General features: G+C 39.2%; 1 protein-coding gene, 1 long non-coding RNA gene and 1 pseudogene across 4 annotated transcripts in view; 2 read left to right on the top strand and 1 right to left on the bottom strand.

Moving 5' to 3' along the window:
• The window catches only part of LOC142960198 (solute carrier family 22 member 4-like), a 7,273-nt pseudogene extending 908 nt beyond the window's left edge, over positions 1-6,365 (top strand).
• On the bottom strand, positions 1,145-13,377 carry LOC142960202 (uncharacterized). 2 transcript variants are annotated; one of them, XR_012956294.1, is made up of 3 exons: positions 13,232-13,377; positions 4,352-4,519; positions 1,145-4,054 (listed from the first exon to the last, which is right to left on the bottom strand). It is a non-coding gene; the product is annotated as an uncharacterized LOC142960202 (long non-coding RNA). The 2 variants fall into 2 exon arrangements; XR_012956295.1 differs by lacking the exon at positions 13,232-13,377 and adding an exon at positions 8,153-10,309.
• The window catches only part of acsl6 (acyl-CoA synthetase long chain family member 6), a 74,127-nt gene continuing 61,217 nt past the window's right edge, over positions 8,157-21,066 (top strand). For both annotated transcript variants that reach the window (XM_076101897.1, XM_076101898.1), the window contains exon 1: positions 8,157-8,546. The gene's annotated coding sequence lies outside the window, so the exon portion shown is untranslated. The remainder of the gene's footprint in view (positions 8,547-21,066) is intronic.

Below are 21,066 nucleotides of genomic sequence, written 5' to 3'. Positions count from 1 at the left end.
AACTTCCAAATGTATTTCAGTATTTTACTGAACAGACACTCAGAGTTCTTTCCCCCACCGATGGTTCGGAGGTCTCACAAATATCAGGCTGAGATAACAGCCTGTCAGACATAAACTACATTCGTTTGGGGGGCGAGTTCTTCTTTTGCAATGTCTGCACACGATGTTCAGAGATACGTGAGACCAGTTACATCTAAAAGAACATTCTGATCAATGAAGACAACAGTTACAGTTTGAGTGTTTACTCAATGGAGATTAAACATCACTAAATGGCAGAACCTGAGTGACTTTTAAAGTTACAAACACTAGTGGTTACTATTACTTCAAGGAGTAATAGTACAATAATACTAATACAAAAGTATCTGTTGACACTATTACTAACACTAAACCACTGATAACTCTGCTGCTAGTAATAACAAGGTTGATAGTACGGTAAGTGTCGCCACTGCTGCTGTTACTTTTAGTACAACATTGTGGATGTTGCTATTCTTATATTGTATTAATCAAAGGTGCTAAATTCGAAATTCAGAGTATTAATAAAGCAGCAAACAACAATTTGCTATATAAAGATATATTGGAGTAATGTCGACCTGAGCAGAGAATGAACTGGATTTTAGTGTTGTGAATCTTTCAGTATCTCACGATTTCATTTAGAATCTTAGGGTCATGCTAAACATGAACAAATGAACCCATTTTACTAATTTGTTTTTAGTATTTCTGTGGTAGATCAAGTTAAAGTTACTGTGAACCAGTCTCAGTGTAGTCCTGATCCTCAATAAGACCTCCATCAGTAAACGAGACCATCAGAGAGAAAATGGTCTGTTTCTATAGAGTTATTCTTAATGCTCGTCATCGGAGCCACCGGGTCTGATTCTGGTGAAACCAGATGACATCATTCAGGTTCACCAGAACCTCCTCCAGCTCAGACTCCAGCAGAGACCGGTCCACCGTGGACAGACCCAGATCCTCCAGCAGAGACCGGTCCACCGTGAACAGACCCAGATCCGGCTTCTCCTGCAGCCTTGGACCTGCAGTCGGAGCTCCGGAGGGAGGAGGAGAGCTCAGCTCCTGGCAGCAGCAGCAGCGTCTCCTCCTCCTCCTCCTCCTCCTCCTCCTCCTCCTCCTCCTCCTCCTCCTCCTCCAGGAGCAGAGCTTCTCCTCTCTGGGAGCCGACACCACGCTGCTGGAGACCCAGGACGTATTGCTGGACCCGCTGGAGGGAAGGGAGGCAACGGGAGAACCAGAACCAGTACTGAGAGGAGCAGACTGTCAGACCCTGCTGCAGTAGAATGAGAGGTTGTCTAAAGGGACTCTGGTGCTCAGAAACACTACCACTTTCGTCCACACAAAAAATCAACACAAAATAAAAGTTCCTTGTACAAACTTTAAAAAAGGTCCAATCCCATTGAACAGTCCTAGTGTTGAGAGCCGTGTGGAGGCTGTTCGTCAGTCAAAGATTTGCTCTGAATAACGAAATTAGTAAGTAAGCTTTTAAAAAGTGATCACAGGTTTCACTTTATTAATACCAAAGCAAAAGTCCACATGAGATGTTTCTCATCTTTACAATGTCATTATAGCTTTAACTGAAGAGTGAGAAAATGTGTTTATTTCACAGTGGGACTTGGTCTGTGAGAATGCATACAAATCTCCACTGGCCACGTCTCTCCATTACGTTGGTGTTCTAGTGGGAGGGTTTCTCTCAGGCCAGATATCTGACAGGTCTGTACTGTACCCAGCATTGTGTAAAATAACAGTCCAATTCTACAGTTAGGGATTAAAGTAACTATAATCTGTATTTCTTACACAGGTATGGAAGGAGGCCAGCACTCTTTCTCACGATGCTTCTTCAAAGTGTGTCAATCACAGCACAGATATTCTCCCCGAGTTGGGAGATCTTCACCTTCATTTTCTTCTTCGTTGGTGCCGGGGGATATTCCAACTATACCATTGCCTTTGTGATGGGTGAGGCTTTTGATCATGCAATGCTTGATGTGTTTAGGCTCGTGAATGTCATAATGGCCACTCTGAACTGGAAGGTGATACCTTAATTAACATTTCCCCGAACAGAACTGACTAAAACAATGTTTCTCAGGTTTGCATTGACCATTTTTCATATAATGTTTGACACCCACAGGTACAGAAATTATAAGCCCAAAAGCCAGAGTGTTCTTCTGCTCCCTCGGCATTTTTATGGGCTCGGCTTTGGGTTACATGGCATTGCCAGCAGCGGCTTACTTTCTCCGTGACTGGCGCACGCTACTGATTGCCATTGCTGCCTCTGACCTGATGTACATCCCTCTATGGTGGTAAGAATATTCATATATTGTATTTCACAGTAAGCTTTACATCGCTTAAATGATGTATAAAACTATTCATACTGGAAAGAAACCAAGTAGAAACTTGGTGCTTTTCCAGAATGTTGTTTCAAGAAAGAACGCTTTTGCGTAGTCAAAGATGGAGGTTGTTTGTCTCCACTTTACTCTAACTTCTCCAATATTAGTATTTATTTATGTTCATGAAAGAACAGGAAGACCTTCGCCTAGCTTAGAGTTCATCCTTATCGTAATAACATTGCTTTAGGAGCAACAACATTCAGACAGCTGGCATAACCGCGGCTTTTCTCAAGAATTTATGACTTTATAACCTTGAACCTTTTGTTTTTTTCTCATTACTGAGTCACTTCAAGTTTTTTTCTTGTAAATGTAAGATTTCCATCTCCCCAGCTCTAAAATTATGATTTCTTTTTTTTAACCTAAACAGCCCCTTATACGTCGTTGTGAATCCATACTGCAGTATTTGTGGAGTAATTTATATTTTGGTAGCCCAGTAAAGAAGGCTACCCAAAGAAAGACCTCTTCATCTGAGGTGGAGAAGTTAACCAGACGTGCATTTGCCAAACAAACGACATAATCATCACAACTGAAGCCTTCTCTCTTATGAAACCCCAAAAATACTGTTTTAAAATACTTCCAATTCAGCATTAATCTCTAAACCTTTGTGGGGTTTGTCGTTTATCACCAACCGTAGTTGTAGTGGGCGTTTCCTGCACTTCGGCCGAAGGAAATAGTAATGAACCCGTTCGGGCTTTGTGTGACAGAAGGAGGCAATAAAAGGACCTCAGGTCAAAGCTGATATCGTTGGTTTGGCAAATGCATGTCCTTACAAACTCCATTACTCACCTTGTTCTGGCTGATTAGACTTAAATGCTCAGAGCTTTGAGGGGCATTTATTTGGTCACAAATATTTATGGTTTAATTTCAACAAAGCTAACAGTATACGCACTCACAAAGTCCTGAGAAGAGGTCTAATCAGTCAGATTAACATAGTTTGCATTTGCTTTTTGGTCAACAATTTGTTACAATAAATGCTGGTGTGACCAGCCCCCCCTTAGGGTCATGGTTAAGGACCACAGACTTGTTTGGTTTAGTGCACTTTGTCTTGCTGATATGGTTGTATCCCTGTGGTTTACCACTACAGGTTGGTCCCAGAGTCTCCTCGCTGGCTGCTCTATCAGGGAAGAGTGAAGGAGGCTGAGGTCATACTGAGAGACGCTGCCAAGAGTAATAACATCGAGGCTCCAGAAGCCATTTTTACACAAGCTGAGGTAGCTCGTTTTGATAATTAACACGTGATAAACATAAACTGCAAATGCCTCAGAGGTCCTAAAATGTCAAAATCAAACTAAACCTTGAAATTGGCCTTGAAAGTTTAGGGCTCATTTTAAACAGTAGATGGTGTTTTAAGTAATTTTCAACCATGAAATGCCAATTTGGGGTATAAAATGGTACAAAATGTCAATATTAACACCAGCATTTATGTGTTTCATCACAGTACAGTCATGTTATTTAGTTTATAACTTAAAAAACATGTTATAGTGTGCAGTCACTCAGCAAACAGGAAGAAAACGGGGTCGTAAGCTGTTGCCCTGGAAAGAGAACGGCAATGAAACGGTCTCTATGTTTGTGTGGGAGGTTGTTTTTGGAACTTTTCACATTTTAATTCATTGTTAATTGTTTCTTCTTCTTTTTTTTCCGCCAGATCCACAAAGCACTGGCTATGAAAGACAAGAAATACAACATTTCGGTTATCGTGAGCAGCTGCAATATGTTCTCTGTTACAGTACTGTGTTCACTTCTGTGGTACGTGGACAATTTCCTCACGACATAAAAATGTGTTAAAAGCGTATAAATCAATCACTTTACTCAACGCATGTCCAAGAGTGTTGGTTATACAAGAGAGTAATGTTTGTGTGTATTCAAGTTGTCGTTTTGAATGTCTCTGCAGGATCATGGTCACCGTTGGCTACTATGCTTTAGTCCTCAACACTTCAAACATGCACAGCGATCCTTACCTAAGCTGCTTCTTGTCGGCTGTGGTCGAAGTGCCGGCTTACATAATTGCCTTGGGACTTCTCAAGTACTGCTCCAGGCACTTCTGCATGTCTTCTACACTCTTCTTTGGAGGCGTTTTTATCCTCTGTGTTCACCTCATCCCAACAGGTAATGCTTGCAATCTCTGTCTGTGAAACAAACAATGAACAAAAAACATACGGTATATCTAGAGTATATCGAAACACATATATATATATATATATATACTGCATATACACAGCTATAAACATAGTCAAATATTTGCACGCAAGTTTTTTGCATTTTCAGATTGTTTATTCGTCGCGTCCCTCGGGTGTAAAGCTCTTAACTGTGTTTTTTTTGTTTTTATGTCCTTAGATATACAGAGTGTTCCCGTGGTGCTTGAGATTTTGGGAAAGTTCTGCATGACGTCAGCGTTTTGTGTGGTGTACACCTACACGTCAGAGCTCTTCCCCACTGTTGTCAGAAACACAGCAATGGGTTGTTGCTCCATGGCTTCTCGCATTGGAACCATCATCGCCCCCTTTATCATTTATCTGGGTCAGTATATTTAGTTTTTCATTTCTCTGACCCAAACAGGCGCAGATGCGGAAGTGTCTAAAAACGTGCATTCTCTCTAGTGTCCACCAGGGGGCGACTCCTCTGGTTGTATAGAAGTCTATGAGAAAATGACTCTACTTCTCTCTTGATTTATTACCTCAGTAAACATTGTAAACATGAGTTTATGGTCTCAATCTCTAGTTTCAAGTCTTCTTCAATTCAGCATGATGTTCATTTAGTAAATTATGGTCCATTTAGAGTCAAACAGACCATAAAGCAGGGGATGCTTTAGGGCGGGGCTACTGTGATTGACAGGTCTCTACCAGAGACGTATACGGTGTCTCTACATCACTCCTCCACAGTCCAAATATGGTCACTTCTGTTCATTGGTTGCCAAAAAACAACATGGCGAAATCTATATATATATATATATATATATATATTTCATTTTCAAGCAAAACTGCCAAAGATTGTCTGGTTCCAGCTTCTCAAATCTGACAATAAGCTGTTTTACTTTGTCTTGTATGACAGAAAATTAGAGATTTAAACTGAAGGCACGACCTTGGCCTCTTATTGAATGTTTCAATTTTTTTATATTTCATAAACTTAACAACTGATTGATTAATCCAGAAAATAACCAGCAGATTTATTGAGTCTCATGCGTTTTGAAGTGTCTTATTTCTGTTAACAATCATTGTACAAAAAGCGTAGTTACTATGTTTGTTTGTTTGTTTTTCTTATCAAAAATTGCACTCAGCTATTACTCAAAGGATATTTTGCATGTTTTTTTTGCAGGACAATACTACAAGGCGCTCCCATACATATTGATGGGAGGTCTCGCCATTTGTGGCTCCGTCTTGTGTTTCGTGCTGCCAGACACTTTTGGGAAGGCTTTACCAGAGACTGTTTCACAAATGCAGCAGATACGCAGGTGAGTTTACACTGTTGACATTATGTTTGTTTACTGGACAATGTTTCAGACTTTACGTATATATATATATAGATATATAGATATAATTTTATAAAAATAACAAAACATTTTTATTATTTTATAAAAATATGTATGATTCAATTTTTTATAAAATAATAAAATATTTTTATTTATAAAGTCTTCTTTTGTAAATACTTAAATCCTAATTTGGAAATCGGGACACAGCTGTTACATGTTATTTGTCTGGAAAGGCAATAAATAAAGTTTGAAAGAAAAAACTAAAAATGTATAACAAACAGAGAACAGACAAACGTTGTTTGCTGGTTACCATTTATACTTCCTGTTTGTTTTATTTTGTTATTAAAGGGCTTAATCATTTATTTTGTTGACCTTTACTGTCTCTGCTGTTACTCTGTTACTAAATGTCGTCTCATTGTCCAAACAGGAGGAGAGGAAGAAAAGAAAAGGAAGCAGAAAAAGAAGAGAGCGCGGCTGATTATCAGAGTAAAGAAAGCAAGTTGTAGCATCAGGTTATGATTTTTGAAGCATTTTACTCACTTGTTTGCTTGTAAAGATGTGTGAAATTCTGTATGATATTTATTGTTTTTTAAATGTCCCATACTGTCGCCCACTTAACTTATTGTGAAGCACGCCCATTTTTTTAAATAAATTGAATGTTTGACACAACAAATGTGAGACTCTTTATGTTTTATATTACTTATTATATATATTTTTTTAAGATTGAGGGGATAAGTTTTGTTTGTTAAAAATTGTATTTTTTAATTATATATAAATGACTCGAATTGAATTAATTAATATATGCTAAATTCCGGATGAAAGAACCAGATGAACCAGATGAAATGAGACACAAAGACTTGGCTAGGTGAAGCAGGACTAACGAGAACAGCTTATTCTCATTGTGAAAACACATAATGCAAAAAAAATATCTGGATTCGATCATCAATCGGTGAATTAAGAGCGATTGGGACATTAGATTATACGTAACTGCACAGGGTTTATACACAGTGCACGCCCTCATTGGTGTGACATCACGTGGGTGGGCGGGGCAAGCGTCAAGCAGGAAGTCGACCCTGCAATGCATGAGGTGAGGAAAATTAACTCAGCTTCAGCTAGTTTCCATGAGGTCATACAATTGTCTCAGCTGATATGTTGCACAAACTTTTGATGGAAACATGAATATGATGCACTAGTGCGACAAAATCAGTCAAAAATAAATAATATCATGTTGTGTTTTATTATGGTTTGGGTGATTGAGGCAGTGCTGAAAGGCTTTGCTTATGATAAAAATGATTCTCTTACAATAGAGAACCATTGTTTGTGCTCTAAATGAGCGGTTTCCACCCTCTTCATGTCTGTGGATCATTAATCAACCACATAAAAATGCTAAATGCGTTTTACCGTTTAATGTAAGTTTACCCTAAAACTACTACTAACCAAACCAAACACCAACAACAGCCATGACCTCTTAAAAAACCATAACTAATCCTGATTAATCTATTTCAGTGTATAACGGCACCAGTGAGACAGAATTCTGGACTGTAACCTCCATTAATAGTTTTTAGTTACATTTTGAGGGAGATAATTAAGGGAGGGCATGTGTTGTTGTGACAGTGAGTAGTATTAAGTCTGCATGAGTTGTGGACGGATTTTTCAATCTTCAGTGATAAAGTTCAGCAGAAATCAACATGGAGTCTTAATTCAAAATAATGAACAGGAAAAAGGAAAACGTGCAACATGAAATGACATCAAAGTATGAATTAAATCTGCTCTGAGTTGTTTGAATCAACGATAATGTAAGCTATTTTGTTTAGTTTTTTAGTGAAGTTACTTTTGGTTCCATAGGAAGAAGCATTGTTCCATTGGTATGTGATCCGGGCTTTTATTGTGAAGGCTAAAACGGAAAAGGTGGAAAAGGGTTGCGGGAATAAAGTTGTTGCCATCTTGGTGCAGACCACGGAGCCTCCGTGTTGTTATTATTGTTATTGTTATTATTATTGTAATTTTTATTAATTCATAAATCTATTTATCCATTTATTTAGTTAGTTACTTAGTTGCTTAATACATTTTTTATTAATTTACTTATTTTTTATTGCTGTAATAATAAAGTGTAAGTAAAAATAGGTTACAAAAATATCCAATATATCGCAATGTTTAATATCTCAACTGTCAGCACAATAAAATGATGGATGAAAAAATGAAATCACTTGTACAAATCCTGGTGAAGTAGTGGATTAAAAAATACTTTCACTTTTGAACCAGTTCTGAACTTTTCAACAGAAATGAAGCTCACGTGGATAAAAGAGCTGCAGTGTTGAGGGGCAGCACCGCAATGACGTGTCAGCTGTTTCCGTGGAAAACTTTAAGTAATTTCACATTCAATTCAAACCAAACAGGAAGCTTTAACATACAAAAAGAAGAAGAAAAAACGTGTTTTCTTGTTCTTCTGTTGCTCCTTCCACCGTGAAGTGAAGCAGCTGCTGGTGAAACTGATCTCAGGCCTGCTGGACGTCAGCAGCTGTGGATTGACCCTGAAGGGATCACTGAAGTAAAAGTGAAACTACGCACTGAAGAACCAGCCGTTTGCGTCTTTGTTCGGTTCCTCCGACGTGTACAACGTTTACAGATGGATTTTACTTCAGATCATCACCTCCGTGTGGAATAATGTGACTGCTGCTCAAATGAAGGTGAGTTTTTCTCTTTAATGTTGGTTTTAAATTGCAGAGTTACGCCCTGTATTAGTTGGAGTTATATAACAAAAAAGAAAGAGATGACCTCATGGAATGTGATTTGAATGACTCTTCATTGACAGAATGGAGACTCCTTACATAAGTACATTTATTGAGCTTTTTCTCTATTATAAACTCAATCTTGTGAGAAATGACTGAGTGAAAGTGCGCAAACGACATTTAATTCCAACCATGACATCATTTTCTGGCTAATCATCTCTTTTCTTTTTCTTTTCTTTCTCTTTCTCTTTACAAACATCTCTTTAGTGCTTCTTTATGTATTTCGTCATCATGTACATTTACCATTGTTAAATAGTGCGCACATTTTTATTTATTGCATATGTTTCGTTTTCTAAAATAGCAGTTGCGTATTTTATACATAGCTTTAATATGGTCTGAATGTTAACATGTATAATCATAATATACTCAAACACAGTATGAATATTTCCACGTTATGTTTTAATGGCTGCTCCCAGGCCAGTCCTTCTACCAACGTCTGCGCAGTTGTTCTAGAAGTGAACAAACGCTGCATCACGATCAGCCGCTAGAGGTCGCCAAACGCGTTGTGCGCATGCGCAACATGTATGCAAGTGTCTTACATCCTCAGTGATTGTTCATATTTATTTGTTGTTAGTTATTTATTGTTGAATTATTCTAGATGTTTGCTTTTTTTTAGATGAGATTTTTGATAGATTTTTCTTTTGTTAGTTATTATTTCGTTTAAATATTTAGTTTAGTATTTAGTTTTCTGGTTTGTTTATTTATGAACTGGGTAACATTGTGAGCACCTGCGGTTATATATGTGAGTAGGCAGGTATAGGACCAGCATGCAACGCCTGTTTTTTTGTCTTTTTTACCAGAACCAGGCAGTGATGTATAGGAATGATCTATTTCTTCTTTCTTTGGTTGCTCGCTTGTTTTTTGCAAAATAAATCATAAGAAACATGAATTACAAGTACATTTGACTCCTATGCCTAAACCACATACTCACGATGTGGCACTTTGATTTAAGTTTGATTTATATATTTCCAACAAACGGCCACTGCACATTTATTTACAAAACTATCTTTAGCATCTTTAATGGAACAGTTTGTGCATACCAGTGTGAGGTGCAGTATTCATAAGAACAAATATTATTCCATTTGTTAGTCTTTTTGTTGAGTCTCTTTAACTTTTGCTGTACTTCGTATGTTTTTCTCAGCAGAACTTTTCTGAAAGCTGTAATTTGCACGTTATCCAAAAAACAGTGGTGGAAAGTACATTCAGACTCCTTGTACTTTGGTATTTACTTGTGCTACTTTATGCCTCTACTCTAATATATTTAAAATGTTATTGTATTATTTACTCACAACATAATGTTAAAGATGAAATCAGCGTTGTTTTTAAACTTGCTTAAAGAATCTGAGCACTTCATTGTGTTCATAGTTTAAACTAATAAACAAAGGTGGATGGGTGGTAGGCTACTAGTAAAAGTTGTAAAAGCAGTAATAGTACAACATAAAAATACTCCATTCCAAGTAAAGATCCTGCACTGAAAATGACATCATCAGCAATACAAAGTAAAAGTACTCCTAATGCAGAACAATGGCACCTGCATGTGTCACTATATTATATTCTTGGGTTATTATTCATGATGAATTAATGTGAAAGTAGTAGTTTCATATACATATTTTTTATTAAGTAATTATATGTTTTGTTTGTAAAATATCAATCTGTCAAGTAACTAAAGTATTCAAGTAAATATTGTGCAGTAAAAAGTATAACATGTGCCTCTACATTGTAGCGGTATTAAGTTGCATAAAGTGGAAATACTCAAGTTAACCTTAACATTTGTACTTGAGTACAGTACATAAGTAGATGTACTTAGGTACTGGGACCAGCTGCAACTTTGAAATACTACTTACATCTTAAATCCAGTGTTGGAAAGTCAGTACATTTACTCAAGTACTACTACTTTTACTATAATTGAGTGTTTAAATTTTCTGCTACTTCTTAATCTTCACAATGATTATCATTAATATTATCACTATTATTATGGTTATTATTATTGATAGTATTTATGTATATTATTATTTTTATTAAACTATTATTTTAAAACTATATATATATATATGAAATTAAGTCTAATAATGAGAGAATCCTTTTGGTAAATCTAAAGTTCATGGGGAGCTTTCCACCGTCATAACTTTTTTGGCAGTTTGAGTTTTTCAAATGGTTTGTTTTTGGCGCTTTGAGCCTCACAAGCCGAGTGCGTTTCAGTCCCATTACGTTGGAGAGAAGGAAGAAATCTCTACTGCTGAAATCTCCATCAACACCAGGAAACTCACACCAAAACAACCTTGATTGACAGATAGCACGACAGGTAAGAGGACCGATGTGTATTTTTGATTTAGGGGTGAACTGTCCCTTTAAGTAAAAATCTGAGCACTTAAACACTTCAATAGTTCAACACCCCGGCAATGACTTTTGAGACTTTGGCACACAGGTACTTGTTTACATTTAATCTTTCTCTTTGTGTTTTAAAAATATTTTTATGCATTTGTTTTACTGTGGAATTGTCTCATTTATTAGAATAAATGATTGTTTTCGTACCACCTCTCTCTTGTGCTGCCTAAAACTGCAGGCTGTTGTCAAAACATCAGATTTGATAAATGAACACCAGATGTCAGTACAGCTACAGCACAGCTTTAGTTAAACTCAGCTCCTTAAATAACCACTAGATGGCATCAACACCTTAAATATGACCTACATGAAGTTGACCTGGTGCTTACTCTCTGCTAATGGTGTTTAATGACTCACGAGCTGCTTGACTCATTTCTTATTTACTCACCCTGAAACTTAACTTGTCTTCTGACCTGAAAACACGTGTTTGGAATTTGCACGTGTGTGAAACAGAGTAGACCTCGACAGTTCACCGTAGAGACGTAACCTTTTTAAAACAAATCAGTAATCACCCTCTAGAGTCCTACTGTAAAAACAGGAAATGAATCTTCTTAACCGGGGCAGTGACACTTGATCAACTTTGAACTCAGCCAGCCTCGAGAGACCTTTTTTTACATAACCCCATCACGGGAATGTTTGTGCTGAACAAACATGTATCGCAGTGTTACAGGATATCAAAAATATAGACTGACTTCCTCATACCATCAACTGGCACAACCTTTACTCCAATAAAAAAGAAAAGAGACCTTCCATTAACAATCAAAGATGACAAAAAGATAATTATGTGGCATGAAACACTTTGACTTGCAGGTCAGTGTGACGCCATGCAGACGCTTGAGACTTTGGTATGCATTCATCTCACTTCCATGGAAATGTGCTTTGTGTTTAATAATGCCTCTATTATCAGCTAGCATCAGTCATCTGATGAGATCCAACAATGGCGAGGCAACAAGCTGCCACAGGTTCATTGTTGAGTTTCAAGGCATCAAAACAGGCGCCAATCTCGGGGTTTGAAAAGTGAAGCCAATGCTGAAGTGTCTTAAAGCTGTATTCTCTCTAATGTCCACCAGGGGGCGACTCCTCTGGTTGTATAGAAGTCTATGAGAAAATGACTCTACTTCTCTCTTGATTTATTACCTCAGTAAACATTGTAAACATGAGTTTATGGTCTCAATCTCTAGTTTCAAGTCTTCTTCAATACAGCATGATGTTCATTTAGTACATTATGGTCCATTTAGAGTCAAACAGACCATAAAGCAGGGGATGCTTTAGGGCGGGGCTACACGGTGATTGACAGGTCACTACAATGATGTTGTCTGGGAGTTGTCCGTGTTTTTGTCTTACAACTTTAACCCTTTCACATCGTGTTTTTACTTCATGAAACTGGACCATTTCCGATCGCAAAAAAATTCGGCGTTCAATTATATTAAGCTCCACCCTCTTCTGTCACTTTTGGTTGCACAAAAACGAGATGGGAACCAAAATGCCAAACTCGAGGCTTCAAAACGTCAGTCGACGAACACTGGAAGTTGTTGTTCTGCAGTGTCTCGTCTGCACTCGTATTAGTTCAACTATCCCTGCACTCACAGATTTGAGAGTTTCCTGTTTGTTTCCGGCTAAAACTGTCCTGTGCAAAAGTCATATTTGCTTGCATATAGCTTGTTGGCAGTCTTACTTATATAGGACAGTCTCTCATCATGTTGTGTTGTGTCTTCTTGTCATAAATGATAATACAAGCACCATAACGTCATTCAAATATTGATTTGTGCAATAAATCGGTGGACTTTTTGCCCCTAGAGTCAATAGTGCTGTCACACCAATGCAACAATGTCACGTATATTTGTTTAGTATTGACATCCTGCTGACTTATCTAACACATCCAAACTGTGGTGATGCAGGGAATCAAACCGATCTGTCTCTCTGAGGTTTGATTTGATCCAAATCTAATCTTTTTCTTTCCTCTCCGGTATTTTCATCTACAAAACAAGCAGTTAATCAAGTAGAAACTACCTGATTTAGTTCCCCTGAAGAAAAAAGTAATCTTCATGAGAAAAATAAACACAATGTCACATGTTTAAGTAAATCTTGTGGTTACACTGGCTTCTTACTTCAAAAGCCAGTGCCAAGTCGCTCCTGTGCAGCTCCGCCGGTGTGTGATTCATGCAGGGAGGGGTTCAAAACCCAGATTTTGTGTTTCCTACCTCGAGGCTGGTTTCTGAGAAATGCCTCCTCAGCATCCACTGGCAGCAGCAACACCCTCTGATCAGATGGTGTAACTACACGGCAATGCCTTCTCTAAAAAAAAGTCACGTGATTTACAAGAAGCCTGGAGTTGAGAGCAGGCCACTCTGCCTGCAGAGAGACTGCACAGCTCTTGACTCAGCAGGCTCTTTTATTGCACCTTGTGTTTGGTGCTCTTATCTGAAGATAACCCGAGTGGGATATGTAAGTGCATGAGTGGATCCCTTGATCTTGACAGTTTGTCCCTGCATGACCCATCAGCTCCCAGGTGGGAATTTTGACTTCAGGGTCTGGTGACTTAAATCCAACACAATAGTGTCATCATGTCGGGGTATATTTATAAAGTCAGGCGCTTTTATTGGCGCCGTCACAGTTTCTCACGTAACAGTTTTGCCGCAGGGCTGCAAACAGAACGTTACCATTATGTTTTTTCTAGAAAGGACAAAGAAACCAACACGTTCTCATTCCAACTCCTCACATACTGGCACTCTGTTGGCATCACTTTCTAACGCATTGGGTAGCCCAGCGCATGGTCTCAGTAAACACGTGGTTAACGTTGTGAATTCAAACAAAAGCACTCATTTAGGTTCAGCACACAAAACAACTTTAGTTAGGTTCCGGAAAAACATTGCATTTGGGCTACGATCACAAGCCTCACAAATAAAACTTTGAGGTGCAACATCCGATTTAATTCCTATTGGGAGCATTTTGATTGCCTCTAAACAGCTCACAACACGATGACGCCTGAGCCGGCGGCGCTCACAGCGCTCACAGTGCAAACTACAAATTCCCGTCCACCTCTCTTTTTTCGCTCCTATCCTACGTCACCTCTCTCCATTTCCTCTTGAGCTTCTATTAATGGTCCGGGTGGGTTCATATTGTAGTTATTTAAAAGCCTGTTTTGTCTCATACAGATGCTAAAGGCCCAAGCGGCGTGTGCTTCTCTCTCGCGCTGCACTTGTCTTGTGTTTTTAGACTCCAACACATGTGATTCATGCTTCACCACCATGCTTTTTTAAAACTTCTCCATCTTTGTGTTTTGCTTTTATTTTTTCAACTTGCAGTGAAGATCTGGAGGGGGGGGGGGGATATTACATTCGCTATGGAGGTGACGTGTGGTGATTTCAGCAACAATAAGGACACGCAACAAAAAGTACTTAAAGGATGGAAGTTCTCAGTCTTAACCGTGACAACAAACCTGAGGTCGAGATAAGCAGCAGACAAAAAACAACTGAAGCACAAAGAACCACATGGATGTGCTTTTCTGAATCCGATCAATTCAAGTCTGTGGTATGTTTTTGAACAGGTCTAGCAGCCTGCATGCTTGGCCTTTGCCGCTCTTCTTCCTGTTCTCTGCTGCTGTTTTTATTTCCGTGACTTTGCAATTCAGAGCGCTTGCCATCATCACCTGTGACCGCACCCACGGCAGACACAGGCTCGGCAGCAAGAAGACGGTTTACCGTAAATGGAGGGCACACACAGACAGTGTCATCTTATGAAGTTATTTTAATGGAAAAAAACACAATATATGTTTCTGTTTTTTAATCTGAAAATTAGCTTCAACACATCAGACACTTTAAGAGAAAATGACTGGGATGTTTTAATGTTTCCTGTCTTACAAGACAAAGTGTCAAATCTGTTAAACAAGGAAACAGCTGGAGCTCATTCCTGGACTTTACAGTGCCGTCAGCTTTTCCAGGGATCTGCTTACTCGGATCACATTTTGCACTGAGATATGCTGTGCCATCTTACATGTATAAAGCCTGTAGTTATGGGGGTCAGTTGGAGGATTGCATGCATCTTCCAGGAGTACAAGACGGTCATGAATTCCTGGTGTTCAGCCAAGACACATGGCTGGGTTAGAGTTATCATAGCTGCCAAATCCGCCCAGAATTTTCAGAGAGCCGCTATCAATCATCTTTCACTCACGTGTTTATTCATGCAGCTATTTGGCTGAATATTTACAGCAGGTTCATAGACATTAACATTAAACCTCCTGGCATCTGCAAGGAATCTTAAGATGCATGTTGACTTCTTTAGGGTAACGAGTCTTCCTCAGGGTAACGAGTCTTCCTCAGGGCAACGAGTCTTCTTCAGAATAATGAGGGAAAGAAACAGCTGCACAGGCAATGAAAAGGGAAAGGATAAAGATGTGTTCAATCAATAGCTACACATTGTGGGAGGAGCATACAACTGCTTCACTCTTTAGGTATTTAAAAAATCCCATTAGAGGAATGGTTTGATCGAGAAAACTTGTTGTTTTGACTCCTCTCTCCTCATGTCTCTTCCTTCCTCTGCTCGCATCTTCCTTTGAGCGGGGACTAAGACACGAGGAGAGGAGGCCCGCAAAGGAATCGAGGAGGCGCGTTACTGTAATGAAACGCACGTGTCACTCTGGAGGGAAGTTACAAGCGACATATTGTGCTGTTTAATTTGGATTTATTGGAGATTACGGCGTATTGTAGTCAGACATTCACATGAAGAGGAGGGAGATCAGCTTTAAGATTTTAGCCAATGACGGACAAATGCTCTACAAAAATACACAATCAGGTGTCACTGAGAGCCAATGTAGTTCCTCTTTTAGACTCATTAAGGGCGCTTTAAAATCATAGTTTGTTTGGATCATCTTAATCAGAATAAAATTTGTACTTTTGCTTAAGTTTAAATTCCGAGATGGCTTGTTTCGGTTTGTTTACAACTACACAAACAAACAGACGAACGGACTACATGTTGGCCTGTGAAAGCGGCCGAAGACTTCCTCACCACATGGTTTATGAACAAAATTCACCAGATTGCTTCAGTCAGAAGTGCGACGACACAAGATAAAGATTTCAGTAGCTCGTGCTCATCAGGAAGAAACAAATGTGGAGTTACGTAAAGTTCACTCACGGAATATGAAAAAGCATTCAGATAAAGCAGGAAAACACCCAAATGGCAGTTATGTATTTTTGGCTGAAGGAAGTCCTCTAGGGAGGAGACGTCATGCAAAGAAGATGATTTGATCCGAATCACTCAAAATAAGGTATTTTCTTTGGCTGAGTCTTCAGGTTCAGTCAGTCGATCAAGTTTCATTTATAGAGCACCTTTCAAACAAATTACATGCAAGTCAAAGTGTTTTGCAAATGATTGACATGACGAAATAAAGAGAAGATGACGAGACTACTGCACACCAAAATAATTAAGAAAATACAGAAAATACAATATATTGATCACAGTAAAACTGTAAAAATGTAGAATTAGAGCGAAATAAAATATGTATAAATACTAAAACCGAAGCATAAAAACACATAAGACACTGCATAAAATCAGACGAAATAATAACCAATAATAATGAAAACCATACGATTTTAAAACGCATCTTGCATAGATGGGTTTTTAAGTTTCTGTTAAAAAATATCAATATTTTCAGCTACTCTCGGGTCATCTGGAAAGCTGCTTCAACGGATTGGATAATAATGTCTAAAAAGCAGCGTCACCACATGTTTTTTTTCTGCTTTGTGGGGAAGGTTCAAGTTCACATGAGGCTGGTGGTGGATTAGAATCCAACTGTTGCCTGGTTTGACCTGTTGGATTAACTACTTGGTGTTGTATTGCAAACACTGTGCCATCCACAGTGCCAGTGTGTGGCAGTCGAGAGAGAGAGAGAGGGTTCTGGTCTTTCCAGTAAATCAGCAGACTCTTCTTTCTCTTCTCTCTCTCTCTCTCTCCCATGCACAGATCCACCCTCTCCAACCCTCCCTCTCCCACACACATGCACACCAACCACCCACACATGTCGAGTGGGTGGATACGCTGGCGGGATGGCATGGCGCCCACAACAGGGTCACACACAAAGACAAACCCAAACAGCTAACCGTTAAGAAACCTTGTCTGTCTTTCCGGGAAGTCAGCTGACTCTCTCTCTCTCTCTCTCTCTCTCTCTCTCTCTCTCTCTCTCTCTCTCTCTCTCTCTCTCTCGCTTCTCTATCTACGTGTTTGTCTCACCCTAACTTACAATACACTCACCTGCACACACAAACACACATTAGGCAACTTCTGTACAACAATGTTTCACAGGAAAACAGAATTTGTTTACATTAAACATTCAATTTAGCATGAATTAGGTCTCTGTCCAACACATAAGTGGATGTACTCACTGTGACTGGTTTGTGGACTGTGGTCGTTTTGAAGCCTCGAGTTGGGCGTTTTGGCTGTCGCCATCTTGTTTATCAAAAAAAGTTGTCAAATACGTACAAAAACAACATTACAGGAAAACTCGTCACAAATGCCTGAGCCGGCAGCTAGAAGCTAACAGCGCTAACAATGCAAACTTCGGTGAAAGTGCTGACAGAGCTAACAGTGTTAAACTGAGGGGGGGACGAGAGAGTAGGTGCTTAGCTTCCGCAAAAACTCTAGCGGTCGGGAGGGCGTTATCAGCCGTATCCGCCGTACGAGAACAGTGCAGAGCAACAGCCGCAAGCTAACCAGTGGGGCGGTAATGTATACAAAGCAATGAGAAGCTTGGATAACAACACACACAGAGGGAGAGCGACTTCATTCATTCTCTATTTACATAGAGAATAGTTGTTTGATGCTGTTATGGTAATGCTCTGAATGTTGAATACAGCTCCTTTAACAATGCAGAGATAATTCACAGCGTTGTCAAAACATAAACTCCCATTTGAACGTGATGATCTTGAACATAACCTGGCCCTTTCAGATGGCAATGGCAACATGCCGTACGTTCGTTTAGTTTATACAGATGTTAGCCTGCTGCGACCTGGCAATGACGGTATACATGAAAATGGCCGCCTTGCTGACCATCCTGCTATGTTGATTAGAGTGGGAATGGCAGTTCTACTCCTATTTTATTTGTTGTTGTTATGAACATTATGAACGCCAAGGTGTTTTGTGTTTTATAATATGGGACATATTAAAGTAATAAACCAAACTAAACCTTTAAATGAGCCTAAACTTCAGCCACCTATCCAAACCATCCAACCTGGATGTGTAACTGAGCTTTCAGACAAATTGAAAAAAGTCAAAGTGATCATCTAAATGAAATGGGCAGGAAGCTTTTTTTGTATATGGTTCATATTTATTGAACTCCGTTGGATTCTTGTAAATCTGTGTTAAATGCACAAAGAGTTTAATGAACTGCAGTTTGTTTTGATTTACAGTTGCTGTGGTTACTAAACAAGATTCATATCAGAGGCAAACATCACTGTTTTTAAATAACTTTGAACTGTGAATTGTAAGTCCATATGTAACAAACCTCACTTTAACCAAACTGAATTAAGAGTTTAATCTTCGGTGGACGGTCGATATCTTACAACTAAAGACAGCTCTGGTGTTTCCAGTAAATCAGCAGACTAATTATCACCACTTGTTCTACTCTCTCTCTCTCTCACACACTTCCTCCCTCCCTTCCTCCCTCCCTATCTCTGTCAGACACACACCCACAAATACTTTCACACACAAACACAAGTCTACAAAAATGCATCAATTGCATCAGTCTCAACCAACTCTTTCTTCTCCTCAGCTCAAGACCTCACATGACACCAGATACCAGAGTGAAACTCTGAATTATTCATGTCTACATGGATGATTCAGTTATTATTCTACATCCGTTGGTATCAGTGTATTAAAAGTGTTGTGTTGAGTAATTGGCGTACGAAGGAAAAGATGATTTGTACGTTAACACTGTTGGCTCTGTCAGCACTTACGCCGTAGCTCTCAGTCCGTGATCTGGCACCTTTTAAATGTGTTTTCCAGCTATGTTGTTTTTGTACTTATTTTACTTAGTTCATGTAGTTATCTTAAGCCCAACCAAGATGTTTTTTACCAAAGATTACTAAATGGTGTTGCAGGCTAAACATAACAGCGACCGCACAGCATTTTCGGCGTAGCTTGCACTGTTAGCGCTGTTAGCCGGCGGCTCATACGTCGCCATGTTGAGAGCCGTTAAGAGGCAATCAAAATGCTCCCAATCTCAGATCTTGCACCTTTAAGTTTAATTTGTGATGTTTTTTACGTGTTTCCTGTTACGTTGTTTACGTACATATTAAACTTAGTTTAGGTTCCTATTTTAAGAACAAGCATGATGTTTTTTTCTCAAGTAACTACGTGGTTTTATTGCTTAAACATAAATACTGCTGTGGCATTGAATGACATGTAAAAAGCCTAAAATGTGCAACAGAGACACATGGAAATGTTGGAAATGTTCTTTTTTTACACCTTCCCTTAAGATCAGTAGAACGGTTACACCTTGAGATTTATTGATCAAGTAAAAAATGGATTGATTATGAATGACTCTCTCTAAAGCAGCCTTCAAACAGCACAATGACATAAATCTGACTTGAACAAACACCTTTTTTAGTGTCAAGATCATCGCATGTATTGCTAAGATAAGACCTCCAATAGGCCGACTTCTGCATTCTGCTTCCTGTCATTGTTTTTCAGCCGTCTCAGAAAGTTGACAACTTCCGCCAGACTTCTCTCGTGTAGTGAGACGCAGGAGGAGACTATGGCTTCTCTAAAATGACCTTTAGCTCAGATGTTGTTATCTGCGATGGATAACGCCTGATGTAGTAAATGATCTGTTTCACGTGATATACATGAAACCAAATCCCCTACAGTCATAAAACCACTGTTTTAAAATGGGAAGTGAACCCCTAAACTTGAATTCCTAAACCTAATTTTGTTCTACATCTTACAATCATATGACGATAACTTCTTGGTGTGTGACTATGAGTGTACTGCTGTGAGTGTACTGCTGTGAGCCACTGTTGTCTTTCAGTATGAGTCACAATGAAACTAATACATAACTGCTAATATGTTTTTGATAATTAGTTGAGTCATGAAGTTGTAAAGTCAGTGAAAATTGGCAGTCTCTCTGTCTCTCTCTCTCTCTGTCTCTCTCTGTCTCTGTCTCTCTCTGTCTCTCTCTGTCTCTGTCTCTCTCTCTCTCTGTCTCTCTCTGTCTCTGTCTCTCTCTGTCTCTCTCTGTCTCTCTCTCTCTCTGTCTCTCTCTGTCTCTGTCTCTCTCTGTCTCTCTCTGTCTCTCTCTCTCTCTGTCTCTCTCTGTCTCTCTCTCTCTCTCTCTCTGTCTCTCTCTCTCTCTCTCTCTCTCTCTGTCTCTCTCTCTCTCTCTCTCTCTCTCTCTCTCTGTCTCTCTCTGTCTCTGTCTCTCTCTGTCTCTCTCTGTCTCTCTCTCTCTGTCTCTCTCTCTCTCTCTGTCTCTCTCTCTCTCTCTCTCTCTCTGTCTCTCTCTCTCTCTCTCTCTCTCTCTGTCTCTCTCTGTCTCTCTCTCTCTCTGTCTCTCTCTCTCTCTGTCTCTCTCTGTCTCTCTCTCTCTCTCTGTCTCTCTCTGTCTCTCTCTCTCTCTGTCCTCTCTCTGTCTCTCTCTCTGTCTCTCTCTCTCTCTCTCTTTTCTCTCTTTTCTCTGAGCCTCCATCACAAGATATTAGATCAACTTAAAAGTGTTTCTGAATGAAAAGCAGAGTGGCTGATTTTTACGTGTTGAAGGACGTCAATTAGTCCTATCGTAGGTCAAAATAATTACAGAGGTTAAGGGGGGGGGGTAATATTCCCAGAAAACTCAGAGATTAAAGTAGTAAATGTGTGAGAAAAAAAGCACACACAAATGTCACACATTTGCGAGATTATAAGAGACAAAAAAACTACAAATTGTGTTATTTTGTGAAGGAACCACATCGCTTAATTCTTCATAATATGTCAGACCTTTTCTGTGTTGTTTCCCCTTCACACTGACACAGGTGGTCAGTGTGTATGGATGAATTCGGAGTAACGTCTT

This window comes from Anarhichas minor, unplaced genomic scaffold (genome assembly GCF_050575085.1).
Source record: "Anarhichas minor isolate MPS153535 unplaced genomic scaffold, ASM5057508v1 ptg000027l, whole genome shotgun sequence".
NCBI classification, from domain to species: Eukaryota; Metazoa; Chordata; class Actinopteri; order Perciformes; family Anarhichadidae; genus Anarhichas; species Anarhichas minor.
The sequence above is the reverse complement of the archived record's forward strand: the minus strand, read 5'-3'. Positions and strand labels throughout refer to the sequence as shown.